A 23,325-nucleotide genomic window follows, 5' to 3' on the forward strand; every position below is an offset into this window, starting at 1 on the left:
CTCACATCTGTTGACCAGAGATGCTAAATCGATTTATGGTAGTTCCCCTCCACCCTGGTGGTCTGATGATGGGGTGGTCCTGGTGGTGATGGCTGATCTTTGGAATATAACTTGTCTTGGTGATGACTTTGACTCATTGCCTTCCTGTCACTGCTTATGGAAACCTGCTTAGCATAGATGAGAAACTTCCTTCAGTGAAAATTGTTGGTTAATTATTTCAGAAACTTCTTGCTTGAAGAAACATGAAAACAGCAGAGAAGTTATTTACATATTGACTTCAGTACATTATTAGGGACTGTTTCTCTTCATGAGCTAGTGTGTCACTCCTTAGGTGGTGGTAATAGTAGTAAATGTGAGTAATGTGCTCTACACACAAATCCTTAAAAAGAGTTGTGTATAATTTAAAAGTCTACCCTATATTTTTTCGTAATCAAAAGATTTGATTTTTCTGTAATAAAAATGGAAAAATAGAAAAAATAGAAATTAAAAGTTAAAAATTTTATGTTATTTAAAAATAATCTTTTAAAGTCACTTCAAAGACTTCTATGGTATAGATGCATCATATTTTATTTGGCTAAGTTCCTATTAATGAACTTCCTTTTTCTCTAGTTTTTGCTTATAAATTATGCTGTGATGAACATCCTTGTATATAAATTTTTATACATTACAGATTGATTTCTTAGGATGGATTCCGGAAGCGGAAGTGAAAGTGGAATTGTTGTAAAGGGTATGCAATGTTCTATTTTTTTCCTAATTACTCTTTATATATTTTTATAGTAAAAAAAATTAAAACAGCATTATAGGACATTTTAATAAAGGAAAAAAAACTATTTTGTTCTTCTACCAGCTGTTTTGTTTCTTAAGTACCTATTTCCAGGTCTCACTATACCTACCAAAAGAGAATTTTGAGATAGGGAAAGACATATTCACAGAACAATTACAGTTCTGGGCATCTATGTTAATTATCAGGTAAGGCATTCTAAGTAACATTTGTTAACTGCCAAGAAAGTGACAATAAATATGATAGGAATTCAGAGTGAACTGGATGATAAAAAAAGCTTCAAGACGAAGTGAAACTTGACCTGGACCCAGAAGAGTAATAGTCAAATAAGAGGTGGGAGACCATTCCTGGCTTTCAGAACAAATTTGCGGAAGACACATAGTCTAGCTGCTAGACTAATGGGAGAGTAGGGTTCATCTTGTGGTATAGTAGAGAGGCTTGTATGGGAATAAAGTTATATCCAAAGGGACTGATTTTATTTTTAGTACATCTGAAGTTGTGCAATATGGATCTATAAGATAAAGCAGATAAATAAAGCAGATAAATATCTGGCCTAATTTAAGCAAACTGAATACATTAAAGTCTCTTTACAAGAAATGTAGGAGATTATTTGCTTATGTAAGTGAGTTTAAATAATGAACTTCCTGTAGATCTTAAAAGCTCTCATCAGAAGAAAAAAATTTTTTTTGTAACTGTATGGTGATGGATGTTAACTAAATTTATTATTTTGTAGTATATACATGTCAAATCATTATGTTGTACACCTAAAACTAATACAGTATTATATGTTAATTATATCTAAAAAAAATTTTAATGAACTTCCAAGTACTTAAATATTTATTTTGTTATGTAGTTTGAGAGACATGCTGCAACTTTTGTGGAGCCTAGTTTCTTCTATAAAATCAAAGGGTTTAGTCAGGTTATTGAAGTATACTTTCTAGCACTGAGATTGTTACATAAGCTTTCAAGAATATCATGATTTTATGGAATAAATTGACCTGTAGTTAGGCTGATACCCACTTCTGAGTCTTCAGGCACAATAGTGCACCTCCACATCTGTGGAGCCAAAATCCTCAATGGGATGATTCTCTCATGGCTTCTCAGGTCTAGATTGAGTCACCTTTAGAAACTCAGTTGTTCTCATCTTTTATTTCTAAATGACATTTATAGATTTTCGTTTGAAAGAATTTTATGGCTGAGATTTGAGCCTCAAGCGGATGCTGTGGGGTTGGGAGGAATAATAATTTTAAATTATCCTCATGTAAATTACTGGTAGGGATTTATCTCATGCTGGCTTTTTTAAATTTTTAATTCAGTCCAGTGATGTCCTTAATGTATAGACAGGCTGTATAAAAACTTTTTACTATTTATTCAGCCCAGATTCAATTTTGGATATAAATCTATAGAAGAAATTACATAATACATTTCTCAGTAAAATGTTAAGGATTTCTTTTTTACTATCTGTTTCGAATTATTTATGCCACTTTTTCACTTCCTTTACCATGGATAATTGAGAGCTAACTAGTACTTTTTACAAACTCAAAAGACTTTCTCTTTAAAGTACACAATCATATTCGAAGCTAATTAGTGACATACTTTAAGTATCTCCCTCCTAGCATCACATTCTTTTTACTAAATTGTACTATCTTTGATGAAAATGTTGTCTTTTAGAAAAAACTCATACAATGAAAACAAACAAACTACTTTTGGAAGTATTTGCATTACATGATTTGATTAGATAAACTTTAGTGGCAAGTATAGGCAGTAACCAATAAATATGCACTTTGGTTACCAGACTGTCTACAGCCAATCATGAACCATTATTATTATTTTTTTTTTTATGTCATAGTAGCTTGCCATTTAACATAGCAACACAACCAAATATTGCTTTAGTTTGTTCTTGGCAGTATGTGCAAGCTCAGTGTTAAATTGAATGCCTTTAGATTTGATTTTTGGACTAGTTTCAAGTAGTCATTTATTTTCTCTCCTTGATCCATTGCCACTTAATACCAATTTCAAGTCCAAGAAACAGATTCTTGTGTGTCTTGGAAACAGTAGATTGTATTGAAGGATGTAATTATTTCATCTCAGTCTGAAACCTGCCTGTTTAATTATGTGATTGGAATATTTGTTTTTGTTTGGTTTATAATTTTTATTTGGAAACACTTAACCTAAAGCTTGTGTCTACAAATCTGTGGAATTCAGTCTAGTAGATGGGACATTGAACTCTATTCTGTAGAATTTGCCAACACCTAGAAGACTTTAAATTTTCCTCAGCTGCAAACAGTCTTAAAAGGCCTATCCAAATTATGTGCCTACAGGTAAGGCTTTCTTTATTAGTGTTAGAATTTGGGGACCTCCTACATGATTTTTTGATAATATCAGGGACAGGACCCTTGCCAAGTAAGCCTTTGATTTGACCATGTGTCCCAGTTAGCTCAATTCCCCACTCCCTTTCCCAGTTGATGCCTTGTTGGATATCTGGAACTATGTCCTCTTGAGTCCAGTGTCTGGAGTTGGCCTCCACTGATCATTTGTGGTAGGTGTAGTCAGAGCAAGGGCTGAAAAGACCACTTTCATTTTGAAAGAGATGTTTCTGGCCCTCAGCATAGGACTTGCTCTGCTTGGTTAGTTTTATACGTAGCTGTATGTAAGGTTGGCCTTGATTCTTAATAGTTCTGATTGATGCTTAAAATTGTTAGTAGTTTTTTTTTAAGTGATCTTCTGATAAAAGAAGAAACTAGGTGCAATTTTCTTAAGAGATTTTAGTGTTAGGTGTGGTTGATGTACTTGGGTGAAGAAAGTGTTGGGAATAATCTCATAGTCGGTGTTCCCAAATTGTATTTTCCTACTTTTCTTATAAAATTAGAGGGAGCTTCTGCTGAAAACAAACATGTTGCATTAGATATACTGCATTTCCCTGATTCTAACTAAACTTTAAAATTTTTCACATTTTAGTATAAGACCAAAGTATAGTTTTTCCTTTTCCCCCCTAAAATGTGGTAGCATATTACAATTGAAGATTAATAAACACTTATACAGTTGTCCTTCGCACAACATGGGGGTTGGGGCAACGACCCTGCACAGTTTGAAAATCCATGTATAACTTTGGACTCCTCAAAAACTTAACTACAGCCTTCCCTCAGTATCTGCAGGAGATTGGTTCTGGGACCCCCCCCCCCACAGTCAGATACTAAAATCTTCGGATTCTCCAGTTCCTTATGTAAAATGATGTAGAACAATGCATACAGTTGACCCTCTGCATCCACAGGACCTGCAGCTGCAAAACTTGGGGATACAGAGGGCTGGCTGTATATTTATTGAAAAAAATCTGCTAATAAAGGGGCTCATGCATTTCAAAGCCATGTTGTGCAAAGGCCAGCTCTGATAGCAAATCGTAGGACAGTAAAATGAGAAATTTGGTTTGAGAAACTTAATGTGCTACATACACACACGCACGCACGCATGCGTGCACGCACACACATGCTTCTAAAGTTGCCTGATGTTTACATGGCCCTTTGCAAATACTTCCTGTTAAACAAAGATTATAATTTTCAAAGTAGATGGTGTGAATAACTTAATTAACAGTTACTTATTGAGTACTACATGCTAGGCATTATACCAATTATTTAATAAAAAATATTTTAAAATATAACAAGAGTTGCTTCCTATGTGCTTTTTTAACACTTTTATCACATCTGGAATCATACACTAGCCCAATTAATTTTGGAGTAAAAAGTTAAATTAATAGGGCTCCTTTGCCAATGATAAGGAACTAAATTGACTTTTAACTGTGCTGATAACAGTCTCTGGGTAAAAGTAGCCAGATTATATATGGAAGAATTTAGCCAAACATGTTATTAAATTCACGTCTTGATCTAAAGCAGAACTGTGTCTCTTTGAGATTACAGAATCTGCAGTACAAGTTGTTCACCTGTTCTCCTTGTGCTCCCCCCGCCCCATGTCCCCAAAACTTATTTTCTGCCCATATCTTCTTTTACAGACTTCTGAAGGAAACAGCAACAGTTGAACCATGTAAACAAGTACCACGTATCACTTCTGTCACATTTTTAGCTGGAGTTTGTCTACTTAATTTATAAAAGACATTTCTGGCCTTTTTTGGGGAGGGAATGGTCTAAATCTCATTGGCTTTTCTGCTTAAAGGTTTGTTTATTTCTCTTTGTCTCTGGCCATCCTAGATGAATAGTATATTAAGAGAGTAGATGTTCAAAGGTGCCAAGAATCTGGGAGTCATGTGGGCAGTATATATTATGTATCACAGGTATAATACTTTTTAGGGCAATTTGGCAATATCCATCAAAGTGAATAATGTACAGGCCCTTGGGCTTGCTTGTACTTATGTTCAATATATTTATTTGCTACTTCGTTTTCAGTAGCAAAATCCTGAAAACCACACATCAGAGTACAGTAGAATTCTTTGCAGCCATTAGAATAAGGTATATGTGTGCCTTTAGGCAATGTAGGGAGGGGATAGGAAGGGAGGAAGAGGGGAGGAAGGGAGGGATAGGTGGAGAGAGACAGAGAGTGTATGTTTGCTGGTACATACCCCTTTTTTGGTTTTGTATGTTAAATTTTGTTTGTTTCTGAGAATACAAAAGAAAACAGTGGCTATCTTTAGGCTTTAGAAGAGGGATTTGACTTGTCTGGAAGGAAACTTTCACTTTTCAATTACAGCTTCTATAACTTTTGAATTATTTATGCTGTATGTGTATTGTTTTTAGATTTGAAGAGCACATATGAAGAGAGGCAGAAATAATTTTAATAGTATTTTCAAAGGAGCATAGAACTTTAGCTATGGAAGGGACCTTAGAAATTCTTGGACAATTGACCTCAATTTAAAGATGAGAAAACTCAAATTTAGGAAAGTATCTGCAAAGCCTGCACTAGAATCCAGGACCCAAGGACAGCAAAAGCTTATGAATATATTGGCTTGTTCTATTCTTATTCTAACAGTTTATTTAACTGATGTCCTTTTCTCGATGAAGATTTGATTTTGGAAGACCCAATAAAATGTTGACCTTTGTAAGACAGTTCTTAAAGTTACTACCTGAGGCAGTACAGTAGTAGTGGTAACTCTTACCCACATTTCATGACTTTGGAAACTCAATCCCCTAAAAGTGAATTTGTGAGTTCTGTAAATATTTAAAATTTGAAGTGAATTCGTGTCTGGAGTCCAAAGCTTCCCTTTTTGATTTGAATACCTGACTTATCTAGAATTTTTAAATTGATTTTACCAAATTTTTGTTCATGTAACATCCAGGAATGAATAGATGGAAAAATAATTTTTGTGACTTCTAAATGGCTTGCCATTTAAAGGCAAAGTATACTATTAAAGATAGTAGGAAAATCATTTGAAAGAAGAAAATTTTTTATATAGAAAAATCTCTCAGTTCTTGAAAATATGAGCAGTTCTTGTTTTAATTATAAGTTGTCTTTTCCTAGCTCTTCAAGGCCAGAAACATTTTCTCTTTATTCAAACCAAGCAAAGAAATTGGTAGTGGTAAGGCTGGTAGTTCACCGTGGGACCAGACATCCAAATTGCATTCAGTGAATATTTTTTTGGTTGATTGACTTTGGGGCTCAAGCAATAGAAACACATTTATTAGTGTTAAGATTAGTTGTTGGACTTAGGATAGAAGTCTATCTTTGCTTGTGATTCTACTACTTGTATAGGTGGGGAAAATTACTCTTTCAAAATTTAATCCATAGGCCTCTCTCAAAATGAGTACTTATTTGATAATAATTTGGTTAGGCTGATAAGATGAAGCTTTGCTTTTTAAAGAAAGAGTTTTCAGGAAATAGAGTAAAGGAACCTTTTCACATCTTAAGGATCAGAGTCATGTCTGTGCAGTTTTAATCAGTAAGGGTTTGGTTGAATTGAAAAGTAGGAAAGGTTATAGAGGGTCAAGAACAAATAGAGTTGCAAATTTATCTTTGTAACCCGACATCCTTAGGGAAGAATCTATTTTGTATAGCCACTTTACTTCTGTTGTGAATGTAGACTGAGCAATGGAATTGGGTAGTCTGACAGCTGAGTTAATTTGAACAGTGGCATTAGGTAGGCATGGACAGCTAGGTAGGAGGATGTCAGTGTTGCATGTGTTTTCTTATTTGTTTCCAGTATTCTTTCTGATAATATAGCAAGGGATTTGGTTGGTCCATTTGGACTCTACATAATGGGTAATTGTAGTGCCTCATCGAGGTCATTTTTTTTTACATTCTAAATCATTATAGAACTCAGTGTCCTTAATTATAGTTTGATTGTTTTTCACCAATGCATTATCTTTCATTTACCCACATTGACATTAGCCCAGTACATGCTTTTTCCAGTATAACTATGAGGAAATAGAATAGCTTTGGTTCTGCTCTCAGTTCTGCTCCTGGCCTCTTGTGTGTACTGTATCACATTGGACAAGCCACTAAACTGCTTTGGGGTTCAGTTTCCTGCTGTATAAAACAAAATCATTTGACTGGATGTTTATGTCTGTAGAATTATTTTACTAATTTATTTACCAGATGTTTATGAAGCACTCCCTGTGTGCCACAATAATACAGGATGCTGTGGGTGCAAGTCCCTTGCCCTCCAAGAGTTTGGGCTAATAGCAAAGAACGCCCTTCACTTTATTCAGATCACTTTAGTCTTTTACTTCAGAAGAATTTAGTAGTATTAGCAAGTTTTCTCAGTTTTTATCACTGTGTAAGGCATTTGTTAAAATTCTTGGTATTACTTACACCAACATCTCCAAAGATGTTCTTATTGCTTCCTTTTATTTTTCTATTTATAAGCCAGTTTCCCATCTTGGAATTCTGGATCCCCAGTCCCATTATGATCAATTGTTGTTTACTTTAATTGATAGAAAAGAAACTGTACTATAGAGTAAGACTTAGTGGTCAGAAAAACTAGTGATTTCTTTAAGGCAAATAAAAAGTAATGACAGAGACTAGAGGCTTGATATTATAATTTTTAAAAAGAGAAGCCTAAGTGGATATAATAGGAAAGATTTCAAAGATTAACAATAGCTTTGTTTAAAAGTTTTATACCCAAAAGAAAAAAGAGAATTTAAATAGAGTTTCTGTTGGATGCTTAAAAAAAAAAAGACCAGGGGCCTACTTTTAAGTTTGAACTGGCCTTCCCTACTGCCTAGGTTCTGGTTTTCAACTTTTCGGGAATGTCAATATTAAAAGTGCTCTCAGAAGATGATCAGGCTATAAACTGTAGACAGTAGAGGGTAAATTCATAGAAGGTGAGGGTGGGACTGTTCCTTTTGACTGTGGTCAGAAAAGGCTTTTTTTTTTTTTAAGAGGTGAATTTTGAGCTAAGACCTAAATAACAAGAAGCAAGCAATGTGAATATCTAGAAGGGTCTTCCAGGCTGAGGGAAGACAATGTAAAGGCCCTGAGGTGGAAACAGGATTTAGCTTATTTATAGAAAGAAGGCCAGTGTGTTTGGAGTGAAGTTAGTGATTCCTGAGGTAGAGGCAGGTAGGTGATGAATTTGGTATAATGGGCCAGCTCTTATTTATTCATTCATTCATTCATTCATTCATTCATTCATTTTTACACCTATGGCACCTGGTATTCCTAGGTAGTCTCCCACCTAAGTACTAACCAGGCCCAACCCTGCTTAGCTTCCAAGATCAGATGAGATCTGGCATGTTCAGGGTGGCATGGCCGTAGGGGCCAGCTCTTAAATAGTACCCTGTAGAATCAGGTAAAGATACTGAATTTTATTTTGAGTGAGGTTTAATGGAAGAGTGACATGATCTGATTTACTTTTTAAAAGTTCATTGTGGCTGCTATGTGGAGAATAGATTGTGCTATAGAGGAAGCTGGGAGATCAATCAGAAACCAATGAACACTGTTTGACGTGAGAGAAAACAACAGAAATGGATAAATGTGGATTATATTAGGAAGCAGGACAGCTGACAGGATTTGCTGATAAATGGGACATGAAAAGATAGGTGTGGGAGTTGAGCAACTGGGTAGAAGATGGTGCCATTTAGTATTTTAGTTATGTTAGACATCTCAATGAATATAATTAAGGATTGATAGAAATTGTGCTTTTTGATTCGGTAACCTTGTGGCTAAAGGAAGATAGAGATCTCCAGAAGAAAAGACACTTGTTTCTCAGAAACTCAGACTAGGAAATTACTCTAGTTAAATGTCAACTCTAATTGAAAAATAAAAATTAAAAAATGAAAAGTAAAAACAAAACAAAAAGATACTTTGACATGTTAGAACAGAGTAATTTTATTTTTAAAAAATTAATGATGATTAGGTACTAAAGTGTGGAAAGTCATCCTAAAAGTATTAGAACATAATGATTTGTTCCCAGGGTCCAGTCTTAAAAGTAGGCATGAGTCTATCAGTGATTTGCCCAGGTCTCCATTAATAATGATGCTCAGAATTAGAACAAAAGAGCATGCTTTTCAACATAGCTGCCACTTGAAAATGAAATCAGAACCAAAAGCTAGGGTATATGAATGTGTCTTTTATCAGATATTTTTCCAATTCCTACATATTTAATAAAAGACCATACCTGATCTGAGAATCATCTAGTCACAAGAATTATAAAGTATTGGGTTAGCAGTTAAAAGACTTGAGTTCTGAACTCAAACCCCTTAATAGCCATGTGACCATGATGGATCTTAACCTTTGAGCTTCTGTTTCATTATTTGTAAAATATTTTCCCTGTATGTCTCACAGAGCTGTTAAAAATCCCAAATAAGATCATGAATGTAAAAGTACTTTGAAGACTGTGAAGCACTGAATACTGCTTTTGAGAGAATGCTTATATAGCTTAAAGCATTTAACACAAAGGACCTTAGAAATTTTTTAAAAGAAGCCGGGAAGGATGGGGATGGGAGGGCTGGGGTTGTGCCTCTACTGTGAATCTTGAGGTTATGGTTCTAGTAGGCTATAGTTCTTAACTGTATAGATCTATCCCAAGTACCTTGTGAAACAGAGGACTCATTTAATACATTTAAATGCTATAAAGAGGATAAAAGGTACAATAAGGTTTGGTATTGCTCTCTCATTTGGTAGTTATAACTTCCTCCCTAGCCATAATGCTGAAATGAAAGGCAGCAAAGTGTGGTTAGTATTTTCACCTTACTTTTTGCCCCTTTATTTGACCTTCAGGCTATGGAGTGAGATTTTGTTTGGTTTACTGGGGAGTATCTTTTCCTTAAGGAGTGAAAAATATAAACATGGCAGAGGCTTGTCAGCAGTTGAAAGCCACTGTTGGTCAGCATGAGAATGGAAGGAAAACAGGTTAGGGATGGAAAAAGTAAAGGAAGAAGGAGAAAAAAGGAATTGAAAGAGGAGAAAAAGCTTAAATCATTTCAAAAAGTCTCAAGTTTTTAAAAATCTGTCTTTGAGTATAAGTACTAAAATTTGAAGTGCCTAAAGGAGGAATTGGTCCTCAGGGAAATGAGTAAAATTAGAGAAAGATGGAGGACAAGTCTTCAGGAGGTTAGAAAGTAGAATAGAACAGGTTCTATAGAGGTTAGAAAGTTAAAAAGAGAAGATGCTCTGCTGAAACATGGCTCATTATGATTTATAGTCTCTCTGAAGATATGCTGGATTACTATGAGTATTATTTCTATTTAAAATGTATTTTCTTACTGAAGTATATGAAGTCAGTTTACCCCCTCCCTTTTCAAGTAATCCCAGTACTCTGACTCCCATGAACTTGGAAAAATATTTTACCAATAAAAGATAGATTTTCCATCATTGAGAAGATCAGAATTGAGTTCTTTGGCTTTTTTCGGTTTGATTCAGATGACATTGTTATCTACTTAAATTATTGCTCTGATGTTGATTTTTTGTAATTTACTTTTGTCTCGGAATTCATTGTTTTTAAAAGTTTTTTTAAAAAGTACCAAACTAAAAGTAGATTGTGACAAATACCTTCAGCTTAAGCCCTCTTTATTCACTTTCTCAGTTGTTTTTCCCACCCTCACTCCCCAGAGACAACCTGTTACCATGAATTGTGCATTCTTCCAGTCAGCCTGTGTGAAATATATAAATGTGTGTGTGTTGAAATGTATAAATATCTATGGGACTCATTTTTTTACTCTTGTTTTTCAAGATCCGTTCATCTGAATACATATAGATCTAGGTCTTATTTTAGCTGTTTTATTTTTATTTCACTGTATGACTGTTTTACAGTTTTTCCAAACCTCTTTGATGGATATATAAATTTTCACTTTTTTGCTGTTACAAAACTCTAGTATACAAAAACTTTGTATGTGTCCCTTTTACGGTTTTCTCCTCTACTTCCTCCTTTTTATTGTTGTTGCTTTGGAGGTTTGTTTTGTTCTAAATATATTCTTATTTGAGTTCTCTCATTTGGTCCACCACTTTGATATTCACAGTTATCATTTGAGGGAGAGGAAGGGATAAAGAAAATCTTCTATAACTTGGAATGCCAGTTTTCTTTTACTAGGACCAGAGGTTCTGACAGGTTCTTTTCCTGTGGATTCTTTTGAAATCTAATAAATTTGGCAACCTTTGCATTTTAATATTTTGTGGTTTTATTGTCTCATATCCAATAGCTTTTTTTCATAAATGTCAGTAGTTACCTTTTCCCCTTCTTCCAAGTTTTCATTTACTATTTTTTAACTCCTGGAATATTCTACCTGGTAAATGTAGGCCTATTTAGTCTTTTCCAATCCAGTTCATGCAATTCTGTGTGACCTTATAAATTCAGCAAGATCTAAACATAGCTGATATTTATGAAAGGGTTTCTTGGAGCATTCTTAGCCAAATTAAGCATTTAAAAAATATAAGCCTTCATCTTAGATTAGAATTATTATAAATAAATTTTGTTCAGGGCCCTTTTGTTTCAATGACCAGTGGTTTTCATTTATAGTTTTTTTTCTGGAGTCTTTAATCCACTATACTTTTATTCATTATTATGAAGTTGAGTATATTTTTAATTTTTTTCCCCTTTAAATATGGATCTATTCAGAGCTTTGAGCACTTGGAATGCAGAAGTGTTACAAATGAAAACTGTTGCTCTTCTCTAATAATACACTCTGCCTGTTGCAAGTATTTGAGTAGGAATTCCTTAACTAGTTTGGGCAGCTACCTCATACATGAATATATTCATGGTATATTTACCTCATGAATATATTGACTTAAGAATTTGAGAAGAATTTATGTGCTACATATTTTAAAAAACAATTGATAAGACCTTAAAATGGAAATCTTAGTAATATAACTGTCGGATATGAGATGGCTGTGTAGTTTCTCCGAGTTATCATGTCTTAGGATATGGTTCAGGTCACAAGTATTGTGGTGGGAATGTAACTTTTGAATTTAGGATTATTCCAGAGGTTGAGCATTCCATCAAAAGTGTAAGCTCAACCTCTGTGCTCAGAAGTCTCTCTCATGTCAACCAGTAGGCTTTATTAAGTGAATTACCTTCCTTATGCCATTGTAATCACTGTTTGAATGGAGTTCATTACCTGCACTTTATCATATCAGTCCCTCATGTTATGCTGTGGGGAGAGATTCCTATTTTAAATCTTTCTTTAGAATAAGTTGTGTTTTTATATGGAATGCTAACACCATAGAGTTTTGTTTTCCCAGCACTCTGGAAACTCTGCTATAAAAATTTTTAGTTCCTAAGTCAAAAATAATTTTTTTTTCTAACCATAATCACTTTCTTGGGATAGTTCATTTCATGTGGATACATAACAGAAGCCTTTATTGTTTCTTTAGGAATCAAAATATAATGTACAGAACTTTCTTCTTGAAATGATATTTTATTTGCATCATTCTTTCTTTAAAACATCTAATTTTTTTTTTACTATAAAAGTAAAACATGCTCATTTTGAAAAAACTTTTTAAAAAAATAACAAAAGTATAACTAAAGGAAGCAACTGCTCAGTCTTCATGCTTCATCTTGTCAGATAGTTCCCATAGTGGTCGTGCCAGTGTAAACCTGCACCAGCCACATAGAGAAGTCTTTGTCTCTCTCTCGATTCTCCCAGCATGGTTATTAAAACAGGCACTGCACCTTTGTTAGGGGAAAATACAATTTAGTTTGAATCAACTTTATTTAAGTCTTATCTGTGACTCATTAATGTTAATAAGAACGTAAACCTGAAACTTGTTAATAAAGCAAACTTTGTTAGGAAATTTGACAGAGAGAGGAAACATTGTTTTTTATTTTTTTCTTATTTTTAATTTTTATTATTATTTTTTTAATTTTTAATTTCATTTATTGGGGTAACATTGGTTAATACAATTATATAATTTTCAGGTATACATTATCATTTGACATCAGTATATTCTACCACCCAAAGTCCAATTTCCTTCAGCTACTATGTATTTCATCCCTTTACCCACTTCGCCCTCTCCCTAAACCCTATATTCGACCCCCTTTACCCTGTCTACCACCCCCTCCTCCCCCACCCCACTAGTAACCACTAGTTTATAGTCCTCTGGTAACCACTAGTCTATAGTCCATGTCCATGAGTCTCTGAAACATTGTTTTTTAAATGTATAGAGTTACTGTCTAATCTTTCAAGGATAGAAATCCAAAAGAAACAGATTAGTTCAATCATTCAGTAAGTATTTCTGACCTTCCATGTGCCACACATTTACAGGGTATAGCAAAAACAAGAGTCTGCCTTTATACATTCCAGATATAGTATGGTAAGTGACTTTATGTGCTATAGAAAACAATAAGGAAGAATATGATTGGGGCTATACAGGGAGGGGATTACATTTTTAAGGATGTCAGGGAAGGCCTCAGAGAGATAGTGACTATTACAGAAAGATCAAATGATGGTGAGGGAGTGTGCCCAAGGGAATATCTTGGGGAATAGTTATCTAGGAAGAGAAAAAGGCAAGTACAAAGCCCCGAGGCAGGAACAAGCCTATTCTGTCCGAGGAACAACAGCAAAGAAAGGCAGTGTGGCTGGAACATGGCGAGCTCAGAAGCATGTAATTGGAGATGAGGCCGGAGAGGTAATAAGGTTCAGATTGTGCAGGGCCTATTCAGTCATTGTAAGAGCTTTGGCTATTTTTCAGAATGAGAGAGGAGATCATTGGCAGTTCCATCAGAGGCCACGATAAAACTTGTATCCTGGCTTTGTTTTTTCAGAAGCTTTGATTTTTTATAATAATTCAGGTATTAACTAGTGGCTCCTGGTGAGTAGTCATACATAGATTTAAATGTTTATGTCAGTACTGCAAAATTTCCCAAAATACAAATCTTAGGTATTGCATATAAATTCAAAAAAGGAAGTACAGTAGGAATGCCTGTCTATAGTTATTTATTCATGAGTGGCCCTGCTATGTTACCTAGTTTTCATCCTGAATTGTCTTGGGGGAAAAAAAAAAAATCAAGGGTGTATTCTGTATAAGACATTGTATTTTACCCTTAGACATTGGAGAAAATAAATATATATTATTTATAGTAAATATTAAATAAGTATATTTAACAATAAGTAAATATGTAAATAAAATATTTATACACACACTTGACCCTTGAACAATGCCAGGTTTAGGGGTGCTGACCCCCTCTGCAGTCAAAAATCTGCATATAACTTTTGACTCCCCGAAACTTAATAGCCTTCTGTTGACTCGCAGCTTTACTGATAACATAAACAGTTGATTAACACATATTTTGTTGTGTTATATGTATTATGTACTGTATTCTTACAATAAGGTAAGCTAGAGAAGAGAAACTTATTAAGAAAATCATAAGAGAAAATATATTTATAGTATTTATTTTAAAAAATCTGCACATAAATGGACCCATGCAGTTTAAACCCATGTGTTCAAGGGTCAACTGTATATGTACACTCTATTGGATTATTTTAATATATGTTTTGAACATTTTCACTATGAAATATAGCAAAAATATATAAAACATAACTGTAAATATTAGTTATAAAAAGCAAGTACCTATATAACCACCAGTAAGACCTAGAAATATATCATGGCTAACATCCAGAAGAAGCTGACTAGTCTGACATCTGATCATCATTTCCTTACTTTGTGAATTTACTACCTAGGATTCATTGCAAACCAATAGTTTGATTTTGTCTGTTTTTGAACTTTATAAAAATGAAATAATACTGTATATATTCTTTTGCATCTTCTTTCAGAACCTAACAGTATGTTTGTAACTTTCATCTATGTCATTGTGTAGAACTGCAGTTTAATTTCATTGCCACGTAGCATCTCATTATATGAATATACCACAATTTATGTAGCCATTCTATTGATGATGTTTTCAGCTATTATAAACAGTGCTTCTATGAACATTACGTGTGCTGATGGTAATGTACAGGAGTTTCTCTGGGCCACATTTGGGAGTGGAATGGCTGGATCTTTAGTTTTATTAGATAATAAACTTTTTCCAAAAGTTTATTATTCGTCCTCCTACCAACAGTGTGAGAGTATCCCTGTCCCTTCCAGTCCTTACCAGTATTGTCAGACTCTTTAAATTTTGCTAATCTTTGGGCCTAATAATGTTCATTCTAACAAATTAACTGAGAAACCAAAACCTTAAAAAATTAGAGAGTAAAAGACTAAAGGTATTGGTTTCTGCTTTAAGAGTCACATATATTCAGAGCATTTTCATTTGTTAGAATTTCTGCCTAAGGAGTAGTTACTTAGTCTTAAAAGCCCTCAGAGGGTTCAGGAAGCATGCATATGTGTGCGTGCGTGTGCGTGTGCGTGTGCGTGTGCGTGTGTGTGTGTGTGTGTGTAACCACTGTGTCTCAAACAATGCCTTGCACAGTTGATATTCAGTAAATATTTGTTAAATGAATTTAACCTGACTCTTGCTACTCTTAAGTCTTCTGATCAAGACTGTCCTTTTTTAACATCATATTTTAGGACAGGTTTTGGTGAGGGCTCATTTTATTATTGATAGTTACCAGACTTTATTTCTCAAAATGAGAGCAGCTTATTTGTACCAGTGTACCAGTTAAAGATGGTGTTTACATTTCCAGGAAAAGGTTCTATTTTTTAAAGAATTAATCCATGATGTATGCAGTGCTTCATTTTCCCACAAATGGGAAGATAGCACCAGAATCTTCTGCCTACGTTAGGGTCCCAGAAGCCTTGTAACCATTCTTATCTCTGTTTCTGTTTTGAGTCACTTTTTAGGATATGGTAGATTATTAGGGTGGTAGTGGTGATTATCTCACCAGTCTTCAAGAGGAATCTCAGTGTGGCAGCTATTTACTTAAACTGTAGGAAACGTAGCTTTGTTTAAATGCATTTTGCTTTGGTGTAATTGGCCCACAGAGCACTTTTTTAAAAGAGTATTTTACACAAAACCTTCATAGTAATTCTTCCAACATTTTGTGAGGTAGCTGGCAAAAGTGATCACTCCCTTTTATTGACTTGGGGCAGGCCACTGCATTTTGGTTAAGCCAATTCATTAGGAGAATTAGCTTGTATTTTTCTGACTTTAATTTCTAAGTATTATATTTTTGAAAAATGACTAATAGAGCACTTAAGACTAGAAATATAAGAATCATAATTTTGACTTATAAATTTTAGCAAAAGTATTACCTGCTTTTGTAAAATTTCCTCCTTACAGAATAGGCAAAGTAAGAACTTGTATCTAGTTAAGTCTGATTCATCATCTCTATTTCCAACAGAGATTTCCTGTTAGACAAGACAAATTAGAGTTTTCCTGCTGACTTAACTTGGTGAGTTTTTACATGATTTTTGTTTTAAACATAGTTTAAGATGATGAGGAAAAAGTGGAATGAAATGCATAGAAATATTTACCATGACTTTAAAAAATGCACATCTTGAGTGCAATCTACTGTTTCATTTCAGTGCAAATGGTATGTAAAATTGGAAGTCATATAAGGTAAGCATGTAAGGTGTTTTTTTATTTTAAATAATGAGCATTACAAACAATGTGAAAAAAACATTTTTCATAAGTGCCTTCGAAAGTTTTATTCTGAATATTCTTTCCTGGAGTAAACCAGAGTTATTCAGATCTTCTCTGGTGACTACTGTATATAGGATTAGGGTTTACACTGATGTTGAAGGGGAGAAAAGGTATTTGGATTTAATTTTTAATCAACAGTTGATAATACATGATTTTGAGACCTTAGAGTAAAATTATTTTTCTCCCTAGAAAAGATCTGTAGGGAAATTAGAATTACAGTTTATAAAATGAGATACCTAAAGCAGTTTGTGGGCTTCATTTTACTCTGTAAAAGGATTTTGATTTTGAGCAGATTGCCTTTGTATATGTACCTTAGAGCCCATCTCTCTAGGGGTAACTTAAAAAAAATCTTCCTACCATTCTGGCTAGCATCTTAAAACTTTTACTTTGTGGTAAAAGATTATTGCCTCTAATGCTTATGAATGTTTTTACAGTGTTTTATTGAGTAAAATAGATGTTATTGCATTTTAATCTTTTAAATTATGACAAATCATCAGAAGCCAGGAAATTCTGTTAAGACAGACATTCTGCCTAACTTTCCCCTGTTTTGTCTGCTTATGTGGTTTTACTTTTTCCTTGTGTCATGAATTTTGGAATGAACATTTAAAGCTGAGAACTTCCTGGCCATTCTTTGTTTCGTTTAATTTAGTTAGAACCTTAACATGAACATAGAAATTGGCTTATTTTTAATAACTTTAGAAAAAAAGAATTTATTTTCTGCAAATATTTGCTAGGCAAGGAGCATGGGTCCATGTAAACAGTCATAGATTTCTTCAGTTAAGACTTCTAGTGAAAGAAGATTAAAGCATATGTGTACCTTGATTTCTCATAGTTAGAGGGAGGTCTAAGTGTCTGTCATAAAGAGAAGTGTCTTCAGAAAATACTGAACTCTGTACTTAAAAAAAATTTTTTTAAGCTAGATCGTATTACAGTAATTAATGCTGAAGAGAATGGTGTCCATGTGGTATATCAAGTCCTCTGGAAGAGGCAGGCCTTATCAGCTTCTAAGTTAATGAATTTACTCCAAATTGCTTAACTTAAGACTAATTTAGACTTGATATTCATTCCTTGGGCCCTTTCTGGAGCCAAATGGTGTTAGCAAGAAGTATTTTTAAATGCTTTGACTAAAGTATAGATGGCCAAAGAGAACTGCATGTTGAATTTGGCTTCTGTAAAGGCCAGAGGACCCTGTGGGGTTATGCAACCTCTCCCTATTTGTTTCATGAAATGATTCTTCTGTTTTTTAATTCCTTGCAGATTGGACACGCTTAAATTATATTAGACCCAAGCCTTTCATCTGTTTACTATTTGGATTTTATAAGGTTCTTCATAGTTGTAGTGTAAGGGAGAGGATAAAAAACTGTAACCTCTCAAATCTCAAAACACCTTTGGGGATATAATTATAAATAGAATGTTTTTAGCCATAAGGTTTTCTTTCCCTGATCTCCCTTCCCCTCTTCCCTCTCCTCCCCCTCCTTCTCCCTCCTCCCTCCTTCTCCCTCCTTCTCCCTCTCCTCCTCCTTTTTCTTTTTTAAAATTCTGTTCCAGCACTTGTTTTAGAATATAAATTTTTTCCTAGAGGAAAAAATCGTTGATAACACGTGGGATGTGTTAAAATCTTCATCTTTCCAAAGTTTGCTCTTTGTGGCCTTAGAGATTTTCACCCAAGCTATTCAGTGGAATCAACACATTATTATAATTTGTGAAAAGAGAGAAGTTGCTGATTGTTTGGTTCTGCCTATCTAAGTTCGTTTCTAAAGGTGTTTTCTTTGGAACTGAGATCCACTTTGAAGTGAAATAGCCCCTTTATAATCAGGTTTGTTTCCTGATTTGGATTCATGTCGTTCCATTTCAGACATCTCCCAAATGATGTATTTTGAAAGTGATGTCTGGAGAAGCTTAATCTGATGAACCCTATCTGACTTTTTTTTTTTTTTTCCAAGCAGTTGGAGGAGTTTTTCTTTTTCCTAGCAAGAGTTCTGTAATTAACAAGAGCAGCCTATCACCTTGTGAAACCTGTTTTTGCAGTCATGGTTTATTCTGCTATATTCTCCATCCAAGTGGAGACAGGAATTTTTTCTCTGGTGTTGTTTTGTGCATATACTTAACTCACTAGTGATTGGTGCCTAAATTAAGGGAAAGCCAAACTCAGAAAGTCTTTTTAAGGTCTAAGGATATGTACCCTACAAAACTATTGAGTCGCACCTGCCCCTTTCCAGGATAGACCTTTACCTTTGGAGCAGAGCATCTACTGCTTTCTTCCTGGATATATTTTTGAAGTGGGGAATTTTGCTATTATGTCTATGTCAGCAACTCTTACATAATGGATAGTTTTCAGTGGAAGGGAATGATTCCCCAGCCCTTAACTTAAATTGGCAATAAATTTTTCTGCTCTTTTTTTGCTACCTGGAAAAATGTATCCAAAGTGAGAGTTATTCCATACTTCAACCTTTGAGTTGGCTGCTAAGGTCTCTTTAGGGACAAGGACACTTTGAAGTTATTTATAACCTGTAGAAAAGGGCAGTAAGGCTGTAAACAGCCAGCACAGACTAAAATTGGGAGTCAGGAGCATTTTGTTAGTAATCCCACTGCTTTCTGTGACTTGAGATTCTTTCATGTACCTTCTTGTTCATCTTCATCTTGACTTTGTCTGGATGAGCCTTACTAGCCAAGCTATTCTATAAAACTATCTAATAACACTTAGATTGAAAAGAATGAAAACTGGCCATTTTACATATGAAGGCATATCTAATCCTCACAATCATTTCAGAGTCTATGTGTAAGAGGTATTAGTAAACTAGAAAAACCTTAAAGGTACTGACGTGCATACGTAATACTAGTTTCTGAGTTTTCCTTCTATACTACAGTTATAAGAACAATTCAACTCTTAATTAGATAAATATTTGGCTGTGGCAGAAAACAAATTCTACATCTTAGCCTTGTATAGAAAAAACTTACTTATGTATCTAGACATGTTTTAAAGATATATATGTTTATTCTTAAACATATATGTATACATGTATACATGTGTGTATATTTAATGTGTATATATTTATTTATCTTTTCTCTACACGTCAGTTTTAAAGAAATCAAATCCCACGTCAGAAAATTATAGGTCAAATCTAAGTAAATACTAAGGATCTGCTTCATTCTATCAATATATTAGAATTTTATTCTATAAAATTTAGATTTGAAATAACATAGAGATCTAGCCTGAGTTCCTGACAGCTGCTGTAATGGTACTTTCTATAATAAAGATTGACTTATTCTGGAAAATGTGCTTATATTATCATTGTCCTATGGGTTCAGGAACTTTCAGTTTAGCCCTGTAGGCTTCCCTTTTCTTCCAAATTTTCTTAGATTTTTCTTTTTCTTTTTTTTAATCAAAAAGAGTGTAGTTTGGAATGTATTGAATAAATTCTTTAAAATTGGAGTGAAATGAACTGATAGTTTTCTTTTTTTAATGTTCTATTGTGTTAAAAGTGCCTGGGTTCCTGTAGCTGTTATTCATTCAGCAACTTCCAAACTTTCACATTTTAACTAGAGCTCATTAAGAAAAAATATCCCAAAAGACAGTGAGTCTAGTTATTCAACAACAATTTAATTGAACAAATATTTATTGAGTGCCCTCTGTACCATTAGGAACAGGGAGTGCTCTTCTCTTATTGAGCTTAACTTCTAGTAGAGAAGCCAATAGACAAGTAAAAAAATAAAGATAATTTCAAATGGTGATAATAAAGAAGAAAATAAAATAGAATAATGCGATGAAAGAGATGGGCTAGAAGTTGGGGCTACTTCAGATCGAGTGGTCAGGGAAGACCTCTCTGAGGATATTACATTTGATAGGACATCTAAATGACAAGAAGGAGCCAGCTGTTGAAAGATCTGAAGGAAGAAAGAGCTTTCCAGGTGGAGGAAAGAGCCTGATGTGTTCACCAAATAGAATTAAAGGCCCGAGTGACTGAAGCATGGTGATTGAGAAAGGTAAGTGTTAGATGAGGTTAGCGAGGTGCACTGAGGCCTTGGCGGTTATGACAGGAAGTAGATTTTATTCAGATAGCAATGTCTCATAAGGGTCTGATCTATAAGCCATCTCATAACTTAGAAAAATTAATTGTAAATGCTAATTTTAAATTTTTTAATTTATTACTTGAAAAAATAATATAGTCACATAGTTCAAAATTCAGAAAGTTCAAGGGAATACAATAGGAATTCCTCCCAAGTACTCAGTTTCCTTCCTTGGAAGTAACCAGTATCCCTAGAATCTTGTGTAGCTTTCCAGATAGATAGAGATTTTAAAACAAAAAAATATTTGTGCCTCTTTAAATAGAAAGAGCTCCCTCATTTTTTAATAGACAATGTAATAATAGACAGTTTAATAAACATTGTCTCTATCGTAATTTATTTAATCAATCCACTGTTGGTTAACTTTTAGGTTATTTCTATTCCTTTGTGATTACAAATAGTGTTACAATGAGAAACCTTTTATATTTGTCATATTAAGTATATCAGTAGGGTAAATTTCTAGGAGCAAAATTGCTGGAACAAAGGGTATATGCATTTCTTATGCATTCTGATATACATTTCCCTTCATGGAGATTGTACAATTTATACTCTAATCAGAAATGTTTTTCTTACCATGACAAATATTATTGAACTTTTTGATCTTTGCCAATTCACTGGGTGAATCAATGTGCAGTTTAATTTGCATTTATTGTATTATGAATGAGAGTTGGAAATATTTTCATACATTGAAGAACCATTGGTATTTACATTTCTGTAAACTGTTGGCTGTTCTTTGTCTTTTTTTCTTATAGGCTGTTGACTTTTTCTTCTTGGTCTTTAGATTTACTTAATACTAAATCCCTCTCTTAAAGAATTTAAAAAGGCAAAAATAAATATAATGTTGTATGTCAAATTATATCTGTTTTAAAAAGCAGTCATCTTTAACTTGTAAATTTTATAAAGCATGAACCTGATAAAGTACATAAATGAAACCCAGTCTTTCCTTTGCTGATTGAGGTTTCTTTCTGATTGCTCTTAGTTTCATTTTAAGAAGTATCTCTAAATTTTAAAAATGCCATTTAGTATTTTATTAGACTAAACTGCAAAAAGTTTACCATAGCAAATATTCAAAAGTCATCTAAACCTTGCAACAGAGGAAGTCAGTATGACCTATAATAATCTGTCCTTGGGGTGATTGGAAAGAAGTTATTACCTCCTGGACTATATATGATTGAGGACATGTAACAGAAGAAGTACAAACACTCCATTGAGGTCACATCAGTTTCTCAAAAAAGACCCAAGTCTTTCTATAGTTTCTATCTCCCCCCACCCCCCTCCCAACTCCCTGCTTAATTATCAATCTTTTTGGCATCTTCTGTTTTGGAAAATGCAAACGTCTCTCAGGTTTAAAATAGTTATGACATCGGGATTTTTTTCCTTACTTGGAAACTGTACAGGGCTTTAAATCAAAAGACAAAAAAGTGATAGGCTTTTAAAAAATCCATAACAAACCATCCTTTAGCAAGAAGCTATGTTTCTAGCCATCTAGTTTGTGCATGTTTCTGTGTTACGTTGAACCACACGAAATTGCTGATATTCTACTGTTCTTGGCCTACAGAACAATTATTTGGTTCAAGCTCATATCGCCACAATCTTACTCCTGTAATTTTAAGGCTGATGGCTATGAGGCTAACTCATAGATATCTTGTATGTGATATGCCTCTGTTAGTTGTTGGTTTTTAAAAAAAAAAAAAATTCTCTGGATAACTGAATTAGATCAAAGATGGAGGAATGCTTATAGAGAATAAAAGAAGAGTAAAAAATTACTGCATAAACTGTATATGTAACACTTTTCAGAATATTCTAGCCTAGCTCTGCATAGACTGCAGGTTAAACTATTGTGACATTTCCCCATATTGTACAGGGATTCATCTTCTATTCTGAAAGAATCCTGATTATGTAAGAGTTTAGTTCATATTACTGATTTGTGTTTTCAAAATGAAAAATTATAACCAGTCTTTCTCTGCATGTAGAATGAATATATATATTTGATACTGGATGAAAAACTCACTTTTACCAGGGCTGATGCTTGAGAGTGCCAGGCTTGGAGGTTTTGGCTTTGTGCATAACTCATCCAAAAGAACAAACAGATGATTTTCATTACATTGCAAATCTAATATACTCAGCACTGTTCTAAGGGCTCTTTTAGAGATATGTGAAAGAAACAAACAAGAAAAGTTAATGAACTTGAATGCAACTGGATAAATGTTTCAGTCATCAAAGTGTTTTTGCTGAATGCCTTGTTCCTGCCAGGCTGTGCTAGGTGGTAAAGGGGATACAGAGAATAGTTTCAAGTTCCTTTTAAGGAACTTAAAGTCTACTAGAGGCAACAGAAGTGTTCATAAGTGTAAAAGAAAACAGAAAAGAAGTGCACTGTGTAGGTTCCATTTAAAGCATTATATGTATATCATAATCATTGCTAGGAAGCATTCTGCTATAGATTGTTATTATTTGCTAACTGATATTACCTTCATTGGCATTTGAGCAGTATTAAAATCAACAGATATTTTAAAATATG

At 34.0% G+C, this 23,325-nt stretch overlaps 1 protein-coding gene and 1 pseudogene across 5 annotated transcripts in view; one reads left to right on the forward strand and one right to left on the reverse strand.

The window, feature by feature from the left end:
- Positions 1–23,325, forward strand: part of SPOP (speckle type BTB/POZ protein) — a 58,464-nt gene that overhangs the window by 12,677 nt on the left and 22,462 nt on the right. The window contains exons 2-4 of one of the 5 annotated variants that reach the window (XM_023533574.1): positions 16,441–16,491; positions 16,625–16,658; positions 20,589–20,726. The exons of 1 other annotated variant lie outside the window; for it this stretch is intronic. The gene's annotated coding sequence lies outside the window, so the exon portion shown is untranslated. Of the gene's footprint in view, positions 1–693; positions 728–16,440; positions 16,492–16,624; positions 16,659–20,588; positions 20,727–23,325 lie in introns of those variants that run through there. 3 more of the 5 variants (XM_011365093.2, XM_023533573.1, XM_011365091.1) reach the window with 3 other exon arrangements.
- On the reverse strand, positions 8,363–8,481 carry LOC111742950 (annotated as a pseudogene).

Source organism: Pteropus vampyrus, unplaced genomic scaffold (genome assembly GCF_000151845.1).
Source record: "Pteropus vampyrus isolate Shadow unplaced genomic scaffold, Pvam_2.0 Scaffold104, whole genome shotgun sequence".
NCBI classification, from domain to species: domain Eukaryota; kingdom Metazoa; phylum Chordata; class Mammalia; order Chiroptera; family Pteropodidae; genus Pteropus; species Pteropus vampyrus.